At 33.6% G+C, this 26,302-nt stretch overlaps 2 long non-coding RNA genes across 13 annotated transcripts in view; one reads left to right on the top strand and one right to left on the bottom strand.

Annotated features, from left to right (window-relative positions):
* LOC135321303 (uncharacterized) overlaps positions 1-26,302 on the top strand; it is a 277,107-nt gene that overhangs the window by 128,113 nt on the left and 122,692 nt on the right. The gene's annotated exons all lie outside the window — the stretch shown is intronic.
* LOC105092120 (uncharacterized) overlaps positions 1-26,302 on the bottom strand; it is a 207,766-nt gene that overhangs the window by 59,419 nt on the left and 122,045 nt on the right. For all 10 annotated transcript variants that reach the window (XR_010380944.1, XR_010380949.1, XR_010380950.1 and 7 more), the window contains exons 5-7: positions 13,806-13,989; positions 11,172-11,317; positions 1,442-1,557 (exon numbers count right to left, since the gene is read on the bottom strand). This is a non-coding gene — a long non-coding RNA (uncharacterized LOC105092120). The remainder of the gene's footprint in view (positions 1-1,441; positions 1,558-11,171; positions 11,318-13,805; positions 13,990-26,302) is intronic.

Consider the following 26,302-nt stretch of genomic DNA (forward strand, 5'->3'; position numbering starts at 1 on the left):
GAATAACTCCTATGTTTTGTAGTTGGTACTTCAAAATTTTCCCAACAGTCAATAGTGGATCTAAATAATTTGCCATATAACAATGTAAGGAAATAGCAGGGGCTGTTTTAAGAAGATAATTGAACTCAAAAAGCAAAATACCCACAGAGCAGAACAGTTTATCAATAATGGATTTAAAATCAAGTAGTGTGTGTTTGTGTGTGTGTGTGAGTGTGTAGAGAGAGTGTGCAACTTCACAAACAAAAACACCCATCAGAGGGACAATCCAGATGAAGTTTCAAATGCTCAGGTGAAAAATAAAGAGAACAGAGGCGCCACACTATTAATCAGTACAGAAATGCAAATTAAAATAAAAATGACATACCTCTACAATGGAATACTATTCATCAGAAAGAAAGGAATGAAATACTGATATATGCTATAATATGGGTGCATTTAAAAAACATTATGCTAAGTAAAAGAAACCAGATGTAAAAAGACTACAAATATTACATGAGTCTGCTTATCTAAAATATCTAGAAAAGACAAATCTGTAAAGACAGAAAGTGAATTAATGGATGCCAGGGGCTGGGGTAAGAAGCAGAAATTGATTGTTACTAACAGGGAGGAATTATCTATGGGGTAACTAAAATGTCCTAAAATAGGTTGTTGGTGACATATACACAACTGTAAATTTCATAAAGAGCACTGAGTTGTACACTTCAATGTAAAATAGGTGAATTTTTTAGTATATAATTACATCTCAATAAAGCTGTTAGAGATAAATATAGGAAACACTTCAGTATATCTAAATAAAAAACAAGAAAGCAAAGACAGAAAACCTAAAGGCAAAAATCAGCAAATCACCCAGAGTCCAAACCACATGGCACAGACTATGTACTTTTTTATTTTCTCCTGGAGCTTGTTATTTGGTTAACTGTAAAATTCTAATTCCTTAGCTGAGCAGTGAATGCTTGTAGATGGGGCAAGAAAGAGAAAAAAAAAATGATGTGGATTTGAAAGCATCTCTATCTGAAGGATGGTGGAACTTTGAAGCTTCACAGAAATGGTAAGATAGGTATCTCAGTGCCATTGGATGTGACTGCCAATCAGAAAGACACCTTTTGTCATGGAGTTGGGGATACTTAAAGTTGGTTTCACACTGTAGTGAGGAAACTGACTCCGTTTTTGGATGATTGACCACTGACATCTCTTAAGGCTCAACCCTCCCTCTTTCCCCTTGTGCCCCACCCACGTCTTTGCGGACTGTTAAGAAAGCCTCAGTGCTCCCTCCTTTGGTGAAGGTGGGACATCCAAATCATAAAAGCCCCTTCCCTTGCTGGTGGGAACTCTTACCCTGGCCCCACCCGCCGAACACAGTAATAACCCAGGCCAGTCTCCTTTTCTTGCTTTCTGAGCTATTTCACACCTGCTGATTATGTCGTAATACAGCTTTTCATACCTTCTGGTTACATATCAGATGCATGGTGTCAGCAGTCTTGATATCTGAACTGAACTTTGGATGGGAGTCCAACTGCCTCTTAAGTGACATAAAAATTGTCTTTTGTCATAGAGCACCTGATGAAAATGTGAAGAATGGGAAAAAAGAGAAAAGTTCTTAATCCTTTAACTTAGACTTTGATATTGTGTGTGCTAGTTACAACTATTTTCTTACTCAGTATTTCTTCTTCCCTTCATACTTACTAACATAATTTATTCTTTTGTTCAGGTTGGCAATACACCTAATTTTAAAAAATAACCCATACCTTCATAGATCCACAGAATCTCTTCTAATTAAAGGAGTGCCTTTGATCAAGTTCTGAGCAATGAGATATAAGCAGGATTATAGAATTAAGATTTCTGAGAAATCTGCTATTTTCCTAACTAATAAAAAGGAGGTTTTCCAGTGACACATGTCACTTCCTCCTTCTTTCTGCCTCATAGGAGGATATATACCCAAAGTTGGGATAGTCATTATGTAAGGATGCAGATGAAAGTGTCATGCTGAGTCAGGTGAAGAAGGACATAAGGTCCTTATGGGAAATGCTATTCCATTCCTAGAGTGCCTGCCTCATGATGCATTCATGAGAAAGAAAAAACAAACCAAATGTCCTGGGTGGGGGAAATGGGGAGATGTTGGTCAAAGAGGCAGACTTTCAGCAATAAAATAAGTTAAGTTCTGAGACCTAATGTACAGCATGATGACTATAATTAATAATAAAGTATTGTTTACTTAACATTTGATAAAAGAATAGCTCTTCAGTGTTCCCACCAAACACACACACACACACACACACAAAGGTAACTTGGGAAGGGATGAATACATTGATTTGTTAATTGTGTTACTCATTTCACAATTTATTTATATATATATATATGTATATATATATCTATATATATATCTCTAAGCATCACATTGTATACCTTAAATATATACAATTTATAATTGTCAATCATACCTCAATAAAGTTGGTCAACACCCTCCCCTCAAAACCTAAGTAATAACAGGCCTTCTTGTTATAATACAGTCAGAAGTAATTTCTAAAAATGTATACCAAATTTTCTGACTTTCACTTGAGTGTGAACTCCAATATATTTTTTATGGGCATTCTCTTTATAACAGTATTATTTGCAGACAGTTTATCAGAAATGATAACGTGGTATAGCTTTTTGTTGTTGCTGTCCTCAAAACACACAGTTACATGGGAGTAGAAGGAGGAATTTCTGTCAGACAATTCTGGGGATAGAGATTGAAGGGCAGCTATTACAACTACTTGCTGTCATTTTTCTTTAAGTCAAAATTAGTGTTGGTCATCCTTTCCTTGAGGTTGGATGTTTATTTCCAAAATGATCTTTCACTTTCTTTGAATTAAATCTTTTGTGATCATATCTCCCCAGTGGGGATGTTAATTAGTGCAGCTACAAACAATAGAAAACACTATGAAGGTCTCGCAAAAAACTAAAAATAGAACTACTGTATGATCCAGAAATTCTACTTGTGAGTATGTATCCCCCCAAAACCCCACAAAAACACAAATTCAAAAAGATACAGGCACTCCCATCTTCACAGCAGCATTATTTACAGTTGCCAAGATATGGGAACAACCTAAGTGTCCATCAACAGATGAATGGAAAAAGAAGATATAAGATATATATATATATCTTCTTATATATATATATATATATACTACTCAGCCATTAAAAAGAATAAAATTTTGCCATTTACAACAGCATGGATGGACTTGGAGTGTATTATGCTAAGTGAAATGTCAGAGAAAGACAAATACTGTATGGTATCACATATATGTGGCATCTAAAAAATAAAACTAACTAGTGAATATAACATAAAAGAAACAGACTCACAAATATAGAGAACAAACTAGTGGTTACCAATGGGGAGACAGAAGGATGGAGGACCAAGACACGGGTAGGCGATTAAGAGGTACAAACCACTATGTATAAACTAAATAAGCTATAAGGATATAGAGTACAACACAAGGGGTATAACCAACATTTTATAATAACTATAAATGGAGTATAAACTTTAAAAATTGTGAGTCACTATGTCATACACTCAAAACTTTTATAATACTGTACATCAATGACACTTCAATTAAAAATATAATAGTATGTGAAAAGCCTTTGTAATAAAGAATCTTCATAGTAAGTTACTATTATGAGAGAAGGCTTTTCAAATTACTGTACTATACAGGAATATAGAAAATTACTGTATAAGAATATAGAAAAAATAAAATAATTAGCGAAGTATAATTTCCTACTTACTATTTTTGACACACGAGTGCTAGTATGATTGTGGTGGTGGTGGTGTTACTAGTTTGACTGTATGGTCCAAGAATTAGAATTTATATCACTGGAAAATAAAAAGAAGTCTGCTATGTGGTGCTAGGCATGGTAACTTTTTGCGCACAGAATGGGAGAATTAAGGGAGAGATTGTTGATGCTCATAAGAAAAAATCTTTTCCAAACTTAGAAGGGAAATGCTAATCAGTAAGTGGATACTCAGTGCTCCTGGAGATGGTTCCTTGTGTAGAAAAGATAGTCAAAGGGACATTGAAGTCATGCAATGGTTCATGAGAAAAAGTCTTATTCTGAAGCTAAAATTGTAAAGAAAATTAGAGGATCAGGACAAAAATGTTATTTCCATTTAGACGTCCTTCTTATGTATCATCTGACTTAGAAACTCATTTTACTGAAGTTGCAGTGTGCCAGTGGGTTAAGAAGCATCACAGGTAATGGTCTTAGAATAACCTTACCATCCACAGTGTGGCTTGATTGAAAAATTGGAATGGACATTTGAAATACTTTTCACCAAATGGGGTGATGATAAGACTAAGTGGCTTGTACCATAAAATCTATGTGATTTAAACTATATTACATGGGTTATTGAGTTATTATTAAGAAGATAAGGAAGATAGGATGAGGATAACATTGGAACTTGCATTCACTTTCCTAGTTGTTAAATTGCCTTTTTTTTTTCCAACTGTTCCTATAGTTCCTGGACCTGGATTGCTTTCATGAGTTAGAGGAAGGATCCCCTGCAAAAAGTTACACCATGTCAGTAGTTCTAAATACAGCTATCTGAACTTCTAAAGGAATGATGGGATGCATTGTTCCTTCTCTCCTGTTCTAAAGTAGGATTCGATGTTTCAGACTCTTGAAACCTAGTAGACAAGAAGATGAGAGAAATCTATAAGATAAATACATTAAATCTTCCTCTATACAATTGGAATGGGTCAAAGAGGGAAGCATTGGTCAAATCCACACTACTCCTGCTTTATTGATAAATACTCTTGTTGAACCATATGCTTTTACTCCCAGAAGAAAGGGGTGTGAGGAGAAGGAGGAATGGATAAGACCTAGTGATAAATGAAAATAAGAGAAAAAGGTAAACTAGTAGTTTTTGATGTCATAGTTTGAGAGGATGAAAACAACATTGTCTCTCAGCTACATTCTCCAATGTCCAAGTTAAAGCCACTTGCTTTCTAAAAACATTACCATTGCTGCAAATTGACAAGATAAATTAGAATCCAGAAGACCTTAATAATATTTAAGCCAGTATGACCTACATAAAGCAGTCTGAATAATTGGAAAATGCATTTTCAATGAACATTTGTAATTATTTTAATATGGCAATAGTCTTGCCTCTAATTCCACAGATTATTATCAAGGAAACCTGGGAGGCAATGAAAGGATGTCTGCCACCAGAGAAACCACAGTGAGATTTATTCAATATTAGAGCTACTGATTACTGTATAGTTTTTAACAAAGCTAATAATTATTTGAGAAAAGTATCTGTCTATAATGAGTGAAGATTGTTACATATGTACTCTGGCTGTCTCAAAATAATGTGCTGTAGTACCTATAGGCCTTGTTTCTGTAGCTCAGAAGCAAAGGCCAGGATGTGAAATGTTTGACAAATCAAGATTAATACATACCTAAGAGTGACATGGCAAGCTTTTTGTACCCATAATTAAAACCTCCGACAATGACTGAGGGCAGCCATGGAAAGCTCTTCAGCGTGTTCAAAGTACATTTAGGACTGACTTATACCCACTTGACTTTCTGTTAGGATACTTAATGTACGTTTGATACATAATATATATCCAAATTAAACAAAGACATTCGGTACATAATGGAACCAACATGTATGGTCCATAAATCAACACTGGCCAAAACACTTCAAATGAGTCTGGCGTGGCTTAGGCCATGTAACACAAGATAAATACGCTTTAATTTGAGAAAATTCACTAAGGAAAAAGACTTATTAACACGTATAACCCTCTTATAAGGGCTATTATTCTGGGAGGAAGATAAATTATGGTAATAAGCCTGGATTGATCATTTAGAATTAAAAAAAAGAGTGCAACGAACTCAACAAAGAATGAGGCAGTAAGCTAGACGACAGACATGGAGAAGAGACTGTCCAAGCTCAAGAGGGCTGTTAGGTGTGCTTAGCACAATGCAATTAGGATTAGCCCAGGGAAGATGTTTAGGGATATTGGCTCCAGGAGCACAAGGTATAAATCTTGGGAAAACCATGGTTCCCTTAACCTGTGGCACCTCACAAATGATGAAAGCAATTTGTGAATATGTTCTCTTGCAGCCAAAAGTTTTATATAAAAATAAGACATAAATTTAATAGTTGGTAATTATAAGAAATTTATTGAATTTGACTAGAGTATTTTTTTTCCATGGGGGAAGGTGAAAAATAATTGGAGAAGATCTTTGGGAACCTGTATCAGTACAGCATTTACATGAAAGAAGTATTCTGGTAATGCCCACCGAAGACCTGGAATTTGGAACTAACTGAAACTTAGTTCATGATATATACTTTATTCTATACTAATATTTGGTATATGAGTAAAAGCCAATTATTCTGGGAAGAAATAGATTTTCCCACTGTAAGTTAACATATGTATTTTGTTAATAACATTAACATAATCTACAAAATAATTGTTTTGTTGTAATAAAATTAATTTGACTGTTTACAAAATAAGATAACAATAATAGTGATGAAAAACAAACCAGTCTCCATTTGACTCAGCAAATGCCACTTCTAGGTATAAACCCTAGATAATTAAAAGCATATATCTGCATAAAATCGTGTACATGAAAGGAGAAAAAGTGATCAAGGGACAATCCTGAAGAAGCATGAGGAGGTTTTAGAGTATGTACAGATGGAGGACTAAACCTAGAGCAGGAGAAGTGTGGTATTTTTTCAAAGAAATTAAAGGGACATACATACGTATATTGTAGCTGCTGCAAAGACACAGAGGGAGTTTTCTAATGAGCATGTCAATAAGTAATGTCTTAATCCATTGCCCATAATGCTGTGCTACTTACAAAAAGGGGGCAGGAGCTTTATGGAAATTAAGATCTGCCTAAAATCATTAAGTTTAGAAAAGAAATATAAATAGGCATATGTAACTAATTTGACATTGATTAATCGATTAATCTGTTCAAGCACAATCACATGCACAAATACATATATTTACGTGTGTTAAAGTTATTTAATGAGAACTAAATTGTTTGAGAAAAACTGATTTAAAAATACAGTTTATCCTCTGTATCCACAGGTTTCCCATTTGCAGAACCAACCGTTTTTTAAAATATTTTATTGAATTTATTTATTTTTTGCTTTTGTTTTGTTTTGGGGGGAGGTAATTAGGTTTATTTATTTACTTATTTATTTTAATGGAGGTAATGGGGATTGAACCCAGGACCTCGTGCATGCTAAGCACACAGTCCACCACTGAGCTATACCCTCCCCCCTCAACCAACTGTTGACAGAAAATGTTAGAACAAAGAATTCCAGAAAATTCCAAAAAGCAAAATTTGAATTTGCCGCATGCCAGCAACTATACACACAGAATTTAGATTGTATAAGGTATTATAAGTAACCTAGAGATGCTTTAAAGAATATGGGAGAATGTGCTGAGGTTATATGCAGATACTATGCCATTTTATACAAGGTACTTGAACATTCGAGGATTTTGGTATTCACAGGTGAGTCCTGGAACCAATCCCTCTTGGATATGAAGGGACAACTGTTTCATGCATTCTTACCAAAAAGATGCTAAATGTATTATCACATCTCTTTATTTTTTAAAGTCATTCTTTGGACTGTAAATTTACACTATTTTTATAGCTAATGTTTAATGAGCACATGGTAATTAATACTCCAGATAAATACTGAATCCAGACATAAAAATACCACAAAATACGGATCTATCATATGCATCATTGCACACTAATTTTTCCACTATGCATATTTTTTCAAGAGATGAATCTATAGTTCCTAACAGAATAAATTTTAATATTTGAAATTAGTGAGGATTTAAACTTAGCTCAGATATGTTTATTTTATAACATTGGAATTAAAATACTCTCAGTTCTTCTAGGCCACCAATGATTAGCTAGGTAAATTACTGAGATCCATTTTTTATTAGTACTCTACGATTGATTTGTGCATTAGATCTCTAGCAATAGAAGACAAACTTAGAACAAAAACTGCAAACAATAAAATTTATAAGGGAAATGGAAAATCATAGCTATTTTGAAATGATCCAAAGTAACAGTAGTATAAAATAATATCTATAAATACAAGCCAGTTTGAATACTTTGACCAGTTGATCAGAGCTGTCATACTATGTGATTTGAAGCACATGTGGGGAGAGTGGTCTTTCTCAGTATGAAGATATCCTACTTCCACAGTGGAGAAATGCATTTTATATCAAGGAATTTAGAATCTTAGTATTAATAGTAGTCAGTTTATAGTAAGTTAGGGGGGAAATTTTAAAAACATGAAGTATTGAATAAATGGAGATTTCAACTTATTTGCATTTTAGTTTTGTGTGGCCACAATATATATTGAAGTTTTTTATATTTACTACATAGATTCCAAAAAATTTATCAATAAGAGCCCTTGCTATATGCTAGGCAATACATTTAGTGCTGGATATTAGTGACGAATAGTTAAGACAAATGTTCCAAATATTGTGGATGTATATATCTTTTTATTCATTCTAGATTAAGAATAGTTTGTATATAATAATGTAAATAAAAAAGAGGAAATATGATAGATGCTTTTATTTTTTAATTTTCTCAAATTGAGAACAAAATTTCATTAGTATATATATATTTTAGAATTCTAAATAGAAAACTGTGTAACAGATGAGTTATTAATCAGCATATATTTTATTTTAGCCTCACCAATAAAAAATAATAGTTTTTTGCAACTTATGTAATAAAAAATTTAAGTGGGCAAAAAATTCACAACAGACTTTGGCCATACTTAAATGAATATCATAATAACTTAAGTTCCAAGTAAAAAGTTCAAAGCAAAAGTGCTACTGAAACAGTAGCCATATTGAGAAAAAGCTTGAATTCATCCAACAAGGTTTTGTTTCACTATATTAAATAATCCCTTCCTTCTCTCAACAACCATTGGTTCAATTACATTAATTATTATTATTTTTCTGCTTAATACTCTAATCTACTAACAACACGTGTAGCAATAACTTTATTTGGCAATTATATTTAATCAAGATCAATTTGGTATGAATAAATTAAATAACCTCTATATCAAAGAGGATATTCCTAAAAGGACATTCCTACTTTTTTTTTTTTTTTTGGGAAAAAAATGTTACTCAATATATTTCTCTGTGCAAAGCTGCTTTAGGCCATCATTCTATGCTATCAAGTAAGTCTTAATATACAGTTAGTTTCAAAGGGTATGGATTAATTAAACTGGCTATTTGGGAGTTCATAGCAATTCTTTGAAATTTCTGGATGGATTTTTATCTTTGTTATGTTTTTTCCCTGGACAAAACCCCCAGTTCTCCTTTTATAATTAATGTAGTATTATTTACAAGACTCCATTCACAAAATAGAGCTAATGTCAAACAGAAAGAATCAGCAAGCAGATGTAAGTATACAAAATTTATTCTGACCTGTAAAAATATATTTTACATTTTTTCTTAATTTGTATTTCTGCCAATCTGAAGGAATTACTAAAGGGCCAATATTTTGGCCAAATATGTATTAAGAACAGGCAAACTCAGCAAGTACCCCTCACCTAATTTCAGATCATAATTTGTGAAAAGTAGCAGCTGTTTAGTCATTTAATATTTCTTTCATTTTGCAAAATTTCATTGTTTCCTACCCATATTGATTTCCTCGCTAATATAAACCAAGTTTTGTTTCCAAATAAAACTGCTTTTCTTTATTCTACTCTTGGTGCAACAAATGACATGGTTCTGGCCAATTAAATATTTGCAGAAGTCTCTGGTGGTGTTTGTGCACACAAGTGAATATTCTATATTATGTATGCATAGATGTGTGTGAGTGTGAGTATGTTTGCGTGCATGTATCTATCCTCTATCTCTGTCCTGTGAGGGAAGAACTGTTACATTTAGCTCTTAACCTTTCTCCCTATATTTATAACTTTTCCAACTTGTGACTTGGTTGCAATGAGAGGAATTGAAATAGCCTTCTTCGGACCATGAGAAAAGATTCCACAGGCTATAAAAGATTCAGGAGGAACACAGGTATTTTTTGATCATTTGAGCATTTGCTACAACTCTGTTCACTTAAGTCACAGTTTTTGTTTTGTTTTTTTTAATACTGGGCATCTCACAGGTATTTACTAGCCTGTCTGATCCTAATACACTAGTCTAAAAGCTGAAATATTGGAATTTTAAAGTACTTATGTGCCACAAATAATCTACATATTACAGATTTTATATAATCCTTATAGTAACATCTCATTTATCATCTCCATAATTTGAAACCTCTTTCAAAATTTACTGTTACAGCCTCTAATAAGAGACAGCATGGTGTAACAGAATTAACTCTAGCCTAGGAGTCAAGAGTTATGGTATCTTGTGCCAGTTTAAGCTCTATTCCCTCACTCATCCAGCTTATACAAAATGGGGAAAGAACTTTACAAGCTGATTCAGCTAAAAGATTATATACATCAATTAAAATTAGGCTCCAATCAGTAAATCATACCAAGAATTGAAGAGAAAGCATCGGTATTTCAAATTTGGCTGAGTAGACATAGATGCTTTATTATGCATTGTTTTTAATGTAGTAACATCTTATAAATGTATATGGGAGATTTAGCAGATCTGGTAAAAAAAAATTCAAATCCTGTAGAAATTATTAAATCTTATCATGGGAAAAGTAACAGATTTTAAAGGTTGAAACAATGTGTAATTCAGCAACTTGGGGATAAGCTGATTTTTTTAAACAGATTTATTGAGCTGTAACTGACATATGAAAAACAGCACACATTTAGTGTATACAATTTGGTGAGTTGGAACATATGTAAACATCTGTGATATCTTCATCACAATCAAGGTAAAAGACATCTCCAGCACGACCCAGAGTTTCCTTGTGTCCTTTTGTTTTTGTTTTTGTTATTTGTATTGTCTGTTTGTGGTAAGAACACTTAACATGAATGCTACCCTCTTAACAAATTTTGAAATGCACAATACATACTGTGTTGTTAACTATAGGCACCACATCGTACAGCAGATCTCTAGAATCTATTCACTTTGCATTATCAAAACATTATACTCATTGGACTACAAGTCTCCACATCCCCCAAGCCCCCGCCCCTGGGAATCACTATTATATTCTCTGCTTTAATAAGCAAGGGAACTTACTTGTGAGGCTTGTCCTGGAGTAGATCTCCATACTCATCCACCAAATCGTAAACTTTATGCAGAAGTCTTAACGGGGTTCAGTCATGTATACCACCCAGATGGTCTCAACATCTTCCGCCCTCGAGGCTGTGTCCTCGAGGCAGTTCCTTGTTTGGGAATGGTGGGTGGAATGTCATTCCAAGGATGGGACAGGAGTGAAGAACATTTATGACCTAGATCCAGCTTATGGGTAAACCAGTGGTTTCAATTACCTCCTCCAACATTCCACCCCTCAAGATCAGCTCTTGTAATCTTACATCACCCACTCTTCCCCAGTGTGCCCTGAGAGGTCAGCAGATTTACATTAGAATCGATCGAAGTGGCTTGTCTGGGGGCTAACCGTTTGCATTAGAGGCAGACACTATAGCAGTAATAGAGGCACATGCAAGATAAAATACAGATAAAGATAATGATTACCAAAATTCTCATTGTTTCAAGCCATAGGGTTAATTCTTTTAGAACAGACTAACTGTTAGTGCAAAAAATCAACAGCCAAACTACTCTGAGTTCAGCCCTCTGACTGCTGCAGTTCATTCTCGTTTCCAAGAATCTGTATATCAGACATCAGCGAGAATTTCTTTCATTCCCCTCCTACAGGCCACAAGGGCCAACACAGGAGCAGAAACAAGGACATTTGGAGGGCCTACCAGCATCCAAATTTTCAGGTACAGTGGATGGCAGACAGGTTGCTCTTTTGTTGCATATAGGCCACTTAGTCAAAGTGGGAGTTTGAGCCATGGGAGAGGGGGGTCAATGGGACATATTCTTAATTTACTCCATGATAGGAAGGGACGTTCTCACCATGATATGTTGTTCCTTTCTGAGAGAGCTACATATACTGCTAGGAGCTGTTGCTCTGTGGGGATATATTGGGTTTCTGTCCCCTCCCAGAATCCTAGGGATCCTCTCTGGGACTCAAGTCCTAGGGATATTCTTTCCTTTTGTAGTTTCTGCCACAGTGCCCACCTCATACCTTTTACAATCATAGACACATCTAATTCAGGTGGTAGCCCTGCTTGGGAGAAGCTCAGAGTTTTAATCTGTTTTACTAGTATTTTTGCCTTCTCCAAGGCAACTGATGTTTTGATCCCTAGTCCCATATGTGCCTTCCCTTTATGAGGCAGTATAAGGGACAAAGGCAGTGTGCTAGGTGGGGAATAAAATTCCTTTAAAACTTCAGAATTTGTAAGGAGGCCTGCATTTCCTTTATGGCTTTAGGAGTTGGGTAAGCTTGCATTTTATAAGGAAGGAAGGAAGGAAGGAAGGAAGGAAGGAAGGAAGGAAGGAAGGAAGGAAGGAAGGAAGGAAGGAAGGAAGGAAGGGAGGGGAAAGAAAGAAAGGAAGGAAGGAAGGAAGGAAGGAAGGAAGGAAGGAAGGAAGGAAGGAAGGAAAGAAAGAAAGAAAGAAAGAAAGAAAGAAAGAAAGAAAGAAAGAAAGAAAGAAAGAAAGAAAGAAAGAGAAAGAAAGAAAGAGAGAAAGAAAGGAAGGAAGGAAGAAAGGGAGAGAGAAAGAGAGAGAGAAAGAAAAAAGAAAGAGAAAGGGAGAATGGGAGGAAGGGAGGAAGGAAAGAGAAAGAAAGAAAGAGAAAGAAAGAAAGAAAAAGAAAGAAAGAAAGAAAGAAAGGAAGAAAGAAAGAAAGAAAGAAAGAGAAAGAAAGAAAAAGAAAGAAAGAAAGAAAGAAAGAAAGAAAGAAAGAAAGAAAGAAAGAAAGAAAGACAGACAAAGAAGGAAGGAAAGAAGGAAAGAAGGAAGGAAGGAAGGAAAGAGGGAGAGTAGTCTGAGTTTTACTATTTAAAATTTTCCTTTCATTTCATTGTCAATCACCATAATATCCCCTCCTTTGCTTTTTTCATTTTCCCAGGGAGTCTGCCTCTTAGCATCCTAATCAGGCTTTGTCACAGGCCCCTGGCTCTTCATTCATGGCAATTTATGCCCTCCTGGCTTTGCCAAATGTCATGCTAAGGTCTTGAACTTATTATCCTCCTCTTCCAGCTTCTTTGCCATCCTCAGAGTTAGCAGAGTAGTGGAACACTGCCTGTCTGTCTCTAACCTCAGCTTTTCTTTGAACTCTCTAGTTTGAGCTTCAGCCTCTAGGTGGACATCCATGTCCAGTCCAAATGGCCACTGTAGAGGCCAGCCCACTACAGCAGCCACTCTTTTCTCTTCTTTGCCACAGTGCATTATGTGCCATTTCTCAAATAAATGCATTAAGGCAGCTGGTGCTTTCAGAGCATCCCTGTACTCACGCAGCTGTCCACAGCATCTAACATACAAGTCACCCCTCCCTACACAGAAGTCCATGTCCTGCCTGGGATTTCCTCCAGGGAATCTCTTTCCCAAGTCCCATTAGGTCTCCTGGCTGGCTCACCGATTGTTGGTTTGTAAACTGGCCCCTGTTCATGGAGGGCAAGAAGAGAGCAAAGAAAGAGGATGATCATTCCAGACTGGAGGTGGCAGTTTTAATAAACAAGGGAACTTATGAGTCTTCTCTTAGAGTAGATTTCTACAACTACTCACCAAATCTGTAAAGTTTCTTGGAAGACTTACCAGGGTTTAGCCACATATACCATCCACATGGTCTCAGCAATAACTTACACTCTCAAGGTTGTGTCCTTGAAAATGGCTCTCACTGTGAGAACGGTGGGGAAGGTGTTCATTCCAATCACAGAGGAGGCGGTGAGGGCCTCCATTTGTCCACGTCCAGTCTCTGGTCAGCTGGTGGCCATGTCCTCCTGACAACCGACTCCAGCAACTCCTCCAGGTGGTTAACTGAATTTAACTGTAAAATATATTTGAAAATCAACTCATATGCTCATTAAAGTTGAAAGTATTACATTAAATTAACATTTTTTAAAGTGTCAGAATATGAATTTCTGGTACATTTGAATTAACTTCAGTTTAAACAAATCAATATTTCATAACGGTTTTTAAAATTTTACACTTTACCATATTTCTTGACTGTGCCTGTTACTGACAGTGAAAAGCAACATAAATCAAAACACGGCAAATTCTAGCTCTATTTTAGGTATACACAATTTTTATTTATAATTACTTGAAACCTAAGTGACCATGCTATGCTGAAGGATATTCAAGTCATAGTGGAAATGCAAGATAATTCAGTAAATTATTCTGTTCTGTTAAATTGTGCCTTAAACAAGAAACTGTATTTTGTAGTAAGTCACAGTGCTTCTGTAGCATTTCCTCTCCAAACCCAAGAATTAAATTAAAAAAAAAAAACTTAAGTATAACTTTTGCATTTTTTGATGTTTACTTTAAGAGCTCATGAAAGTCCCATCAAGATTAATCTTATACAGCATATATTTATATATTTAGGTTCAATTTTAAGAGTTGAAATGAGTTATTTCCTCTTACTATATTACAGAATTTTCATGATGGGTAGATTTTAGTTATTGTCTACTGTCTTGTTGGATGCTGGCAGCTTCGCCACCTCTGATGTAACCTTCACAGATGTGTCAGTATTTAAGAACCCAGAGCTAACTTGCAAGATTGAGATGGTATTATTTTCTGATCCACTTTTTAAAATATCAAAGCAACTCAGAAAATAATACATAGTCAGCAGTTAATTTGCACAATAAATTATGACTTCTTTCCCAATTCTATTCTCCTAGTATATACCTCTGAAATTCCAAGTAGGAAGCCATATATTAAAATATCTACTGTTTTGCTTTACTTTTGCTCACTTTCTTATATGTGACTCTATAATTACTTAGAGACACCTGCATTGTCTGTAGGAGAAATGGGATTATTAGAACAAATTTCTAAGAAAAATGTCAACTTAATGTTCAGCTTTATGGCTAAAAAATGCTCTTGAGATTCACAGCATAAATAAACCCATTTATTTTAAAGTTTTGTTTTTATTGTTGTTTTGGAAAAAAATTACTTGAGAATAAAAAAGAAGGTAAGGATAATATACAGTTTATGACACAGTTATTATTCTATAGAACTGAAAGAGGGAGGACATTGTGAAGTATTTTTAGAGCTTCGGATGAGGGCATCAGACCTGGGAATAACCACACCCATGGAGACAAGATAAATCAAGGGAAGGCTGTCCTCTGATGTTTCCAGCAGCAGAGAGCTATGTTAAGGTGAACCCTAATGATACCTGAAGACCATCTACGACATACTGATGTGGATGACAAATTGCCTGTACTGTGTAACCATGTCAGATGGCTTCTGATTACTGTGAAAACTGGTTTGTGACAATGGCCTGCATCGGATCTGTGGAATATCTTGCAGAATCACTCTTGATGATTAGACATATGAAAACCTAATGATGAAAAAATGGAATTATAATACGCATATATGCACACACACACACACACACACACACACACACAACACACTCCTCACTATTTTTATTCTCTTTGAAAGAATGTTACAGTTAAGTTGAAAGATTTTACCATTCACAGTACTTTACTTCTTTTTCTGCAAGGACTATCCTAACTAGACCTTGTCCTTTGCATTTGTAATCAACCTTTGATATTTCCAAAGTAAGGAAGAAATACTAATTTTACCATCTCTTCATCTCATTCCTTCATTTATGCTTCTAGTCCTTTAAAGTTTTGTCTAGTAGCCTCACAATATTTACCGTATTACTTCTTTGATTTTATAGCCTGTAATTATTTCTTAGTGCCAATCATTATCAGTGAAAAAGTTACATCTTCCAAAATTACTCAAGAATTTTCAGGCATCATAAATCTTTAAAAGGTAGATAAATTGTGACAGAACTGAATTTTTCAAAACCACATGACCTGAAGCAAGTACTACTTTTCTTTATAATTTTATTCGGGTATATTTAAATTTCTATTTATAATAAAATAAACCTTAATGAGGAGATCCATGATGCACCCTATGACACTGGCATAGGTATTATAACTATATACCATCTTAATAAAATAAGATTGGGTTTATTTTTGTAATAGTGAAAATAGGATTTTTAGGTATTACATATATGAATCACTGGGATGTAAATGAGAAGTACAATTTCATGATAGTGGAAACTACCTTCAGAAATGCACATGCGTTCTCTTATGTCAATTATAGATTTTGTTGTTTTCTATACTCATTAAATTGAAGAGAATTTTAAAATTGAAATGTTATAGATTATCTTAATTTTCTTGTTTATATGCAAATGAGGTAAAATATGCTGACTATGGATAGAGTGGAATTATTTTTGGTCATGCCTCAAGAAAACCATTTATCTCAACATTTCCAGGGAAAATAGGAATCATTTTAATTGCAATATTATTGTGATATTGCAAAATCATAAAACCACAAATCAAAGTCAGTAATTTCTGCCACATAATATGTTTCTGTTGTTTAAAAAGGAATTGAGAAAATATCTGATATAAAACATTAATTATTATTTATGGTATAGTTTCATTCTAATATATATTAAAAGTTCATATATATATGAACTTAATTTGACAAAACTTATAATCTGATTCTTCCTATTTTTGTATGTATACAAATACATTTTAATTTATTTTCAATTAAAATTACACCTTTTTAATTAAAATCGTATAACCCTTAAGGACAAAATGTAGCCCATGAATTGTGAACTGCTACTGATTTTCTTGGTAAATAAATTTGCTTTTTAATGTAAATGTTTCATATTCCCTGTTTTATCTTACTGAAAATGTCTTTAATCAATACTTACATTTAAATATTATTTAATTATTGTAGACCCTCATTTCCCTAAATTTCTGTTTTTATCCAAAAATTCTGTCTTAACTAGCTAGTCTTTCTACTGGAACTGTTAATAATAGATTGAAATCAAACTATTTATTTAAAAGTAATTTGTGTAGTCTTTCGTAGTGATGTGATATGAAAATATTTGCTCTATGACTGAGAATAATGTGAATGATTTTTAGATCTTTACTTATTTTTGATGGGATGCAGTATACCATCAGTGAGAGCCTCTATTTCACATTATCAAAATTTTGGGGGCCAAAATTGATAATCCTCATGATTTACATATTAAATTTAACTTTAGCTCTCATACGTTTTTTAAATTTTTAAATTTTTAAAATTTTATTTTATATTAAAGTGTAGTTGATTTAAAATGTTAGTTTACAGCAAAGCAATTCAGTTATACATACATGTAAATACATACGTATATTTCAGATTTTTTCCATTACAAGAAATTGTATTACAAGAAATTGAATATAGTTCCCTGTGCTATACTGTAGGTCCTTGCTGTTTATTTTATATATAGTAATGTGTAATCCTAAACTCCTAATTTATCCCTCCCCGACCCTTTCCACTTTGGTAACCATTCTGATAACATTTTGATTACCCCTGTATTCTAATAGCTAAGAATAAACAAGTGTATTGGAAACTCTATTGGACTTGGTATTAAAATATTCGACAGAATGTCAAATTGGATTTCTGGTAAAACTTAGTTATTGTTAAATCGCCTTGGTGCCTATTTTTATCATCCACAGGATTAATTTTAAATTACAAGTGTAACAATGCCATAAGAGTGAAAGCGCTCCAAATAATAATTTGTATTTTGAAATAATTTTAGACAATGTTAAAATACTTTGCATAGTTTTAGTGTAGGCAAAAATGCTTGAGGATGCTAAAAAAATAGTAAGAGGACAGCGTGTATTTCTTATTCCAAAATCATTTACCAAGCATTTACAATCTGCTACTGTTGTAAACACTGTGGAATTAGTAAAGAATTATGATCTCTGCCTTAAATTAACTCAGTCTAGAGGGACAAGTAAGCACAAAGTTACAATTTAGTATGAAAAGTATTGTGTTAGAGATTGTTTCAGATATTAGCAAGGAAAAACCCATTGTTGGGTTATCAAAAACTTCTATGGGGATATAGAATTCTGACCAACAGAGCCTATAAAATTAAAAGTAAAAAACAGATGTTAATTTAACATCTTTGCTGCCCTTACGAGATGTGTCTTTTAAGTTAATGTATTCATCATATATTTTTGGAAAAAATAAGACTAATGTTGGCCTTAACTTTCTTTTTATTTTTAATTTTAAAATAGCATAAAATCAACACCCATCAGTGTTTAACATATTTATTATGTTCTGATTAGAATCTTGAACAAATTAGAATCTGACATTTTATCCCTTAACTTTCAGATGGGAAAATTTTGATTATATTTCATTAGAGTAAACAGAAAAAGACAAAATGTTTCTTTTTATATTTTACAAATTGAGCCAATTCAGCTATTAAGGAAAAAATGACTGAGTCAGTTCTTTTTATGAAACCAATATTTTCACCAGTTATCAAAATCTTTATGTTGTTGATTAGCTTCTTAAGAACAAGTCTATCCACCTTTTCTTACTGATACTGAAATTAAAATTTTGGAGGGAATTTCCATATAGTCCAGATCTCTTATTTCTTCAGACTAAGCACTCATAATTCTTTTACTGATCCATGAAAGAACAGGTTCAAATCCCTGAATTTCCTTTGAGTGGGGGATCATTTGATACATTACTAACTCGCCTAATTGAATTGACATCAAATTCATATAATTCTTTATTTTATCTATACCTATGTGAGAGAAAACATTTTCTGTGGATATTCCAGTGATACAATATTGAGATGTTTAAAGTTTAACTTTGAATAAACTAGAAATACTGGGAAATGTTTAGCATTAACATGCTGCAAATAGTATACATTTTTTGTTTACTTCAGCATTCTGCTTGACCTATGTCTAATTTCCTCCACCTAAAAACTGAATTATTCTTGTCATCATTGTTGACCTTTAGTGAAAAATTAATCCATATATACCCATTAATAATGTTTAAGTACATAAAATATTGCTTCTCGCAAGTAACTCTGAAAATAATGTCTTATGTCAAAGAACCAAAAATGTGGAAAAACTTTAAATAGGTTATTTCTCAGGGGTGGGATTACTGACAGAGCTGATTTATGTTTTATAATTTGAATCATTTGTATTTTTTAACAGCAAGCATATTCCACTGCAATAAAATTCTCTTTTTGAGTTTATATACTTTCAAAAGATTAATTCATCAGAATGGAATTCTAAGGTATCCAATGCCACATTATTTCTGATATTAAAGAATAATTTAAATGCTTATTACCAATAGAACAATTAAGTATATTTTGTTAAATTCATTCAAATTAATATTATGTAACTAGTTTTAAACACGATGTCTTTACATACATTTTGATTCAGTGATTTTACTGACAGATTGAAAGATAGCTAACTAGACTGAAAGATAAACAGATAGATAGAAAATAGAAAAATGGACAGACAGATTAGCTAGCTAGCTAGACACAAAAGGTAAATAGTTGTACACATAGATACAAATACACATATATATGAGCAATATATATTTCATATATATAAATAAGTTAAGAGGCTGGTATACAGATTGACAGACAGACAAGCATACAGACTTATGGAAAGACTGACAGACATAGAGAACTACAGATGAAAGACATACAGAGAAACAGAGGGATGGCTAGATGGATAAAGAGACAAATAGAAAACAGACAGACAAATAATGACATAAATATATTCAGATAGCTTGATAAATAGAGGAATAACTCATACAGAGAGAGAGAGGAATGGCTTTGTATTACCCTAACATCTGGGGACAGGAATTTTCTTAGGAAGGCATAATAATTGTTCAGGGGGAAACTGTTAATATTTGAAGTAGAAGGCGACAGATCTCAAAATGTGTTTCTCTGGGGCGGGTCTCAGAGTAGTGAATAACGTCAAAGCTGAAGATTAAACTAACTTGAAAATAGAAATAGATATGATAATAAACTATATTTATATCCAAATTATAGGAATGAACTTTAATGGGGTCATTATAATGAATATTAGAAATGTAAATACTACATCTATCATCAAAAAAAGAAAAACCAACCCAGGAATTTTTGGAACAGTCCAAACTTGCATAACATCTTTTTTCCCATGAGAAAAAAGGAAAACAAACAAACTTCACAACTCATTTTGTCAGACTAGTGAACTCTTGGTAACAGAGCCTTACAGACTAGGTAAAAAACAAGCATATCATAGGCCAATCTTAATACTGCACATAGATACACATTTCTGACACAAGGTATTCACAAATTTTTTTAAATAGTATTCTAGAAATTAAATGCAACTTGCTTAACCTGGAAAGGAAAACTATAAAAAATTTGTAGCAGATATTAACTCAATGCATTAAAATGCTAAAAAGTATTGCTTTAGTCAGTATCAAGAAATATATTTCAATCTACTTTTCTATTTAACATTGCAATTTTAGGCAGCAGCTTCATAGATGTGGCTTTGAGCATTAAGCAAATAAAATCAACAAATCAAAAAAATCAAGATACTATTTACAAGTACAACAAAATTTTTTAAATACTTCAAATAAGTGTAAAATATGTTCAAGATCTTATAAACTTTCAAAAGTGTTTTGAAAGATATTTTAAATAGATCTCAATAAATGAAGTGACATACTATACTTATAAAGGAAAATGTACTAACATGAAAGTGTTACCATTTCCCCAATTTATCTGTAGATTTAATGCAATTGCAAACTCATAAATAAGATTTTCATGAAATGTGACAAACTGATTCTATGACTTATATGAAGATCCAGCAGCTGAAAACAGCCAAGATGTTTTGGAGGGAACAAAGAATGGAAATTTGCCATTATGATTTATGCTAATTATGAAACTGTAGTATTTAAAATCATGTTATTGTGCAGGGAAAAAATTAAGTGAATAAATAGAACAGAGATTCCCCCCCCCCCAAAATGACCAAAATTCTCTCCAAACCTAACTAATAAAATAGGTGACATTTCAGATCAGTGGGGAGAAGTAGAGTGCAAATACACAGTGCTGGGAGTAGATAAACAAGATTATACTGTATAGCACAGGGAAATATATACAAGATCTTGTGGTAGCTCACAGCGAAAAAAAATGTGACAATGAATATATGTATGTTCATGTATAACTGAAAAATTGTGCTCTACACTGGAATTTGACACAACATTGTAAAATGACTATAACTCAATAAAAAAAAGTTTAAAAAGAAAAAAAGACGCAGTGCTGGGAAAATTGATTGATTACCATACACTTACAGAAAGAAATTTGATCTCTTCCTGACACTTTACATACATTTAATTTCAGATTGATTATAGATTTAACACTACTTCACTGTAGTTACAGGATAATTTCTAAATAAGACATAATAAAATAAAACAAAATAAAACCACGAACCATAAAGAAGATTGATATATTCAACTACATAATACTGAAAAGAGTAAGTATAAATGTCACAAATATATATTTACAATTCCTGTCATAATATTTACATTTTTAATGTAAAATAATTAATATTAATAATAAAAAACAAGAGGCAATAGGAAAATGGAAGAACGATACGAATTATTTCATAGAAGCACAATATTGCAAAAACATGTAAGACACTCTATCACAACAGAAATTGAGACATGCAAAAATAACACCGAAAGATAAATGTTCACACTCACCAGTCTGGCAAAAATAAAAAAATTAATTAAGATAGTACTAAATGTTAATTAAGAAGTGATCTTTCACTGCTAGCCATAGTTTAAACAGTTATAAGTATGTAAAAACAGTTTTCTTTACTAAATATAATTTAAAATGCACATATCCAATGACTTAGAATTCCAATAACAGTATGAGCTATGAAAATCTTTTATAAGTGATCCAGTAGATATATGCAAGATTGCTCCTAGTAACATTATTTGTAATAAATGTAAATCTGGACACAACCCAAATCTCCATCAACAATAAAGCAGATAATTACTGTTTTGTTACCCTCTAGAGAATCTCACTCAGTAGTGGAAATTAAGGAACTAAATGGATCTCAAAACATCAGTATGGAGAAAGCAAAGAGTATCTATTTACAACATAATTCCAGATACATATGTGTATCTAACTAAGCTCAAGGGAAAAGAAAAGAATATGTTTTTTATGCAATAATATATATGTGGAATATCAGCTAGAAATTGTGTTAAACTCCTACTAATAGAGACCTTTTTATGGCAGCTCAAATAATTTAGGATTTCATTTTGCAGCTAAAAGAAAGCTGGAGGTAGGTAACCAGGGACTGCAGGGAGATTCCACTAAATTTCTTTTATAAAAATGTTGCTCCTTACTTAACATTGCCTCTATGTTTAAGTTCAAAAGGTGATTATTGAAGCTTAGACATCAAGAACACATTCTAGATAGTCATAAGAAGAAGAAGAAAAAAGGACAAATAGAAAAAGAATTCTCCTGGGAGCCCCATTCAGTGACTTTCACTTAGATCTTTCACCTCAGAGGTCACCATTATTTTCAAAGGAAGCTAGAAAAGGCAGTATTTCAGCTGAGCACACTGTCACCGGCAATAAAATCAGGGCTCTGTACCAAAGGAGAATAAGAAAAAGGAAAAAGTAACTAGCAGTCTTTCCCTTGTACAGTTGCTGAAAATAGTGCTCTACTTTTAGACTTTGACTAGCTTCTATCAACAGAGCCTAAACATGTATGCATGACACACCACACTTAGATGGCTTAGCTGGAACAGTGGCATTGTCAGGTTCTAGATGTATACTTTATACTCCTTGCGGGGAAAAAAATTCATTTGCCTTTTATTACCAATGTATAATCTGCTTCTTTTTTTAGAAGGAAACAAGGCAGCTTGGCATATCTCAAATGAACAGAGAGACTTATGTGTATTTTCTGCACAAACAAAATAAACTTAGCTTTAAATTATCTACTGTAAGCTCTCTGTATTTATTCATAAGGTAAAGAAGATGTCAGTGAGAAAGCACTTACTGTGTCTTCAGCCCTCTGGTTCTTAGCATTCAGAGCGGTTTCTTTCTGGGTTACTACATCTCATGTGACAGTCTCAGAACAAATTTTACATCACACAGTGTGGGTAAAAAGAATACACTTCATAGGTGTAGCAAAAGAAGAAAGCTTTTGGGTTTCTCATCCCCCTGCTGTCCCCAGAGAAGCATACTGGAGCCAGGACACCCTGTTTATTCATAAGATCTGTCTATGCATTCCCTGGGGGATCCTTTCTCTCCCTACTGCTCTGTCTTCCTGTAGGGAAATCATGATAAGGCATATTGTCGGAGGAGGGAAAAGTTGATTTCTGGGACCCAGAAAATCTATATTTCAGTGCCTTTGGTTTAGAGGAATTGTGTGGGAAAGTCAACTGCCCAGTACATGTGGGTCATAGCCACTATATTACTATGCTTAAAGCCTTGAATGCCTGAGCAAACTGAGCTCAGGAATGTAAATTAACATGTCCAAAGTCACACATGCAGTGAATCTCACAATTTGATCTACAATTTGAAAGCTCATAGTGCTATTCACTGTGCTGTATTGGTTCCTAATCTGATATGACTGAAGCAACCATAGAGTTCCATCAAATTCTATTTACCCTAAATTATTTTTTCCAGAATTTATTTATTTTTGAACAGGGTTTTACTCACATATACACATGTGCACACACGTATATCTGTATATGAATATGTATGAATTATTCATAAATATATATCAGTAATTCAAATACCTCAGAAAAGAAGCAAAAAGAAAGCATGATATAATATTTGAAGTCTGAATATTACAGTTAATAAAAGCTACACTACAATTTATTTCCATTTTCCAAATTTCTGTTTATTGAGCTTTATAATAAAACAATAACGCAAAAGTCAAGAAATCTAGAACTTCTGCAATAATCAGGTAGGAGGAGGAAATTCGGAAAGTTACAATTAAGGGTTTGTTTTATTGTTGGAAGAAGACTTAGTAAAACTGACTTTGAAATACAGTGATTTGATAAGTTTAGCAATGGTTTAGAGAGTGAGGTAGTCTGCAACTGTTTGGCTAAGTTGGTTAATAACTGTTAGTCAGAACTGTTAATTCACTCTTGAGAACAGCTAGTTTCAGTTTCACTGTAATGAACTGTACTGGTCAGCCTCATCAGCCACGCTGCAAATGCAGGCCTTTGATTAGAAAGAAACTGTGATGGTAGAATACATATGAATCATAACCAAATTTTGCTACTACTAAATAAAATTTAAACATCTTATGTATTATTAGTGCTATCTTCTTATGTAAAAGAGTATGTTTAACCACAAAAATAGATGTAAATAAGAAAACATTTTGTCCTACGGTTGATCAAGTTCACAGAAATGTAGAATTATCAGATGGACATCACTTGATTATTGTTATTTGTACTTGGGGAGAATTTAGATTCCAGATCAAAGACACTGTTTATCTTCTCCCTTATTAAACTATCTTGATATTCAACGATTGATAGCAGAGAAGATCGAAATCTTCTGATCATCTTAAACCATTACATAGCTATTAATTTTAAGTTCCCTAGTAAGATTTCCACTGCAATATTTTGATAAAGGGATATTAATTCATCCATATGAATTTCACTCTAAGTCTGCACTTCAGTGGGACTGCTACCACAATGCAAACATGCTTCACTTTGTGCATAGATAAATCCATGTAAAGCTGAAGCAAAGCAAATGCTTACAATCATAACTTTATAGACTATTATGTTTAGTGTCCAGGGACTTTAATTTCTTCAAGGATATGACATTTCAGGAATTCAACAGAAGCTGGTCTGCAGAAGGGCCAAAATTAACCAAGCAAACTTTACCTGCTCTCTTCTGTGCATACTACACAAGGCCGTATGAAATAGGCCCAAAATCAACATAATTAAAGATCTGTAGCTTAAATCTTCTCATAAAAATTGTTGACTTGTGAGTGAAATAGCATATTATATTACCAAGAAAATAATGCTTATGTCATAAATATTTTGTAGATTAAGGAAGTTTTTGAACCCCACTTTTCTTCACTTTTGCTGCAAAAGAAATACACTTTTTCTTTTCAGAACTGTCCTCATCTCTTGGAAGACTTTTGTTTCCAGGGACTAGACTTTTATCTGCCAAGATCCTAAGACTTACAGAAGTCCTAATGATCCTTACTTGAGAGGAGGGATTTATTATATTATAAGCTGGTAACTAAATCTGTGTGTACCTTCTATATGGGGATATATATCTTTGAAAGTGCTCTACCTAGTCAATAAAACTGCAGTAGCATACTTCACTGAGATTTAATGTGCTTTTTTCTCTGTTAGGAGAGTAAAAATAGAAAAGAAGCATTTTTTTTTCCTCTCCCATTCTACACTCTGTACAATTAACCTCAGGTTATTTCTACACACATCTTAAAAAGCCTGTATTTTTTCCAATTTATTCTCCTCCAGTCATAGAAATTTCTCCTCTACTGTCAAACCTGAACCATCCTTCCTCCATCACCAGTTATGGATGAAGACCTAGCATCTGATATCACTGTGAGTATCAGATGCAGTCGAAGGTAACTTGCTTGTATTCCCACCACTGTACACACTGCTGCTTGCTTCTGTGCCCATATATCCTCGCCTTTTTTCTGTTATTAGGCATCTGACATTTTTGCTTTGATCAAAATCCAACTTTTCCCCCTCATTCAATAGATCTCATCTTCTCTCCCCTAGTCTGGGGCCTCAGTAATTTTTTTCAACTACATTAATTTTTTTGTCCTACATGGTGAATTCTCGTCTCTCTCTACTGGATAATACCTTCAAGCCTACAGACAAGCTGTATTATTTTTGCATTTAAAAATTTTACATTTCCTCCTAGGTTGTCTCTCCTCAATTGAAAAAAAAATATATATATATATATATGTTTAACTGTTTACTCTTCTCTATTTGAATATGCTCTACAAACTTGACACATTCAAAACCTAAATCCTGGCACTTTTTTCAAAGCATGTACGTAAGCACCACCTTTTTTTTTTCACCTGTTTTGTTCACGTGGCTTCTAACCGGTCTCCCTGCTTCTGCTTTAGCTCTCTAAAGTCTGTTGTAAACCCCGGTAGTCAGAGGAACCTTTTAGCACAGGGCGGAGGGAGACTACGTCACTCCTCTCCTCAAAGTCTCCAGTGACTTCCTCTCCAGCTTATGGTACAAAGTCTTTGCCATGGCCTTTTCTGGTCCCCCACACCACTCCTCTTTTGCTCCAGATATTCTGGCTCTCTTGCTTTTCTTAGAAAATAC

This window comes from Camelus dromedarius, chromosome 5 (assembly GCF_036321535.1).
Source record: "Camelus dromedarius isolate mCamDro1 chromosome 5, mCamDro1.pat, whole genome shotgun sequence".
Taxonomy (NCBI): domain Eukaryota; kingdom Metazoa; phylum Chordata; class Mammalia; order Artiodactyla; family Camelidae; genus Camelus; species Camelus dromedarius.